The sequence below is a fragment of the Salvia hispanica genome, chromosome 4, assembly GCF_023119035.1.
Source record: "Salvia hispanica cultivar TCC Black 2014 chromosome 4, UniMelb_Shisp_WGS_1.0, whole genome shotgun sequence".
Lineage (NCBI taxonomy): Eukaryota > Viridiplantae > Streptophyta > Magnoliopsida > Lamiales > Lamiaceae > Salvia > Salvia hispanica.
In genome coordinates, this window is record NC_062968.1 from 26011722 (window position 1) to 26014348 (window position 2627).

The window sequence follows — 2627 nt, forward strand, 5'->3', positions numbered from 1 at the left end:
TTTCATCTAATAATATTATTATAAAAATAAGTATATAATTGTGTGGTTGGATGATCACAGATAAATCAATCATAAAAAAAAGGTATAGTTGAGTTGGTTGAATATTGAGCATATCTTAAAATATAATAATTTTTTATTTGGGTTCTTTTATACATATATGATGCAAAAATTAAATTGTCCATGGTACAAAACAAAAGCTTAAAATTATAATTATCACTTTAAATGTAATTCTAAAACATTATACTATTAAGGACATTTCTTTACGTGGAAAGATTAAAATTATAAATAATCACTTTAAATGTATATTGTTAAAATATACTTATCAATTATATCAACTAAATATCCATATTTTATGAAAAAATGATAAACCAAGAGCCGATGTAATCTATACATCTATATCTATATTCATACATATATAAATGTCAAGTTGTAAGAATTTTTATTTTCCCGTTCAGATTCATGAATTTTATTGAGTATATTGTATACATCTTTTAGAATGTATTATATAAATTTATGTAAGATGCATGACTTGATAGATTGTCATTGAATAAAGGCTCAAAAGTTACATCAATTCTTTAAGAAGCTTTGCACAAAACCTAAATAAAAGGCAAATATGTACACTGAGCCATTAACATGTCCAATATAAATAAACCATTGATTATTGACATAAAAAAGATTAAAACACATTTTCATCAACTGATTTTAATTTTTCAATCTTACCTACATATTTATTAAACTACACATTAACCCAACAACACTATTAATAATTTACCATTATAAAACATTTTTGGACTGCATTGGGACACTCTCATAAATCTATATGTTATTCATTTGCTTACGTATCTAAATTCCACGTTTAATCTCACATCACACACGAAACATATTCTTTAACCAACACATATATCCAGAAGCAATATAAATAAAATATACATATGCATATGTCTCTCTATTCCTTTTTATTATTCTGTTACATATCAAGCCTGGTATCTGTTCGAGATTCTTCTAGGACCCGAAGGTCCCTCTGTAATTGGACTCATAGGCCCCTCTATAATTGGACATATAGGTCCTTCTGTATTTGACCGGAAGGTCCCTTTGTATTTGACCCGTAGGTCTCTCTGTAATATCAGATCCAGGGCAAGACCATCACAGATCCTCTTTAATCATATGATTCATGTACTTTAATCTCAAATAAAAAAACATATCCATTTCCTCACATCATATTCCACCAAAGAATTCCAATATAGTTTATAAATATATCCATTGCACCAGTCCCACACAGCCAGATCATATTCTATCATTAATAACAAACAACATATAATTATATTAGGTTCACATCATATAATATAATTAATCTCTTCACCAGAACTCAGAATAAAGAAGCATGTGAAACATGTAAAATTAAAAGTATGATTTATACACACCTAAGTACTATAGATATTCTCATTGATTCTACCTCCGGCTGTGCAATCCTTTTCTTCACCAAACTGACTCCGTTATTAATTTGTTACTCTTTTTCAAAATATTATCGGACTATTGCTTCTTTCAATTCCGTGGTTAGGATGGCATGTGTATTATGGTGAAATATTATTTCGTAAGGCCCATGTATGAATAGGATTTTGAAGCTGAAGTTTTGAGTATACAATTTTCTCATTCACTTTCTTAATAATAATATTCTATTAACTTTAATATAAACCAAAGAGTCGGTGTTAATATGACTAATTTCTCCAACTTATCATACGTGTTTGTCTATTGCATAAATTACTCACACGTATAACACTTCTAGCTATATGTCATGCGTATTCATATAATATTAATTATTAAACTATTAATATATATACATTTGCCAACACTTTTCTATAATATTCCATACACCCACTCGTTAATTATACATATATGTATATTATTTATATAATTTCTCATGTATTTTACATCTCTTATATACACATACACACTTTGTGAATAGTTTAATAATTTTACTATCTATGTTATTTTTTTCGTATAATTATAAAAAATAATAACTATAGTTTATAATAAAATGAAGAGTGATATTAATGATCATGGTCAATCTAATAATAACTATATATTATAATAAAATAAAGAGTGCTATTAAACTTTAGGAAAATTAGAAGTTAATAACGAATAATTTGATTTGGGCTTATAAAAGAATAAATAAATAGATGAAATATGAATTTTAGTCTGAATAAATTAGAAGATGTTACAACTATACAATGAATTTTAGGTAATTAATTGTAGGTATAGTTATTGATATTTTAAATAATCTATTGAGTAATAGTCTGATATATTGAATAATTACTAAAAATTAGTATTTTATTATGATGGATGGTAAAAAGAAAATATAATTTTTGAAAATGCGAGAAGCACATGTTCTTAACTCATTTATTTAATATTTTAAATCTATATAGTTAATATTTTATATTTCATATAGAATATTACATAGAAAAAAAGATATTGCAGAATGTTGTTAAATTGTAAACTATGTTACTAAGTCGGTACTACAACCTAACCCTATGGATTACTAAACCCTTTGGAGATGGATTTAACTTCGATCACATAGCGAACGCTATTTTATTGAGTTGGTACTATACCCTAACCTCATGTACTACTAA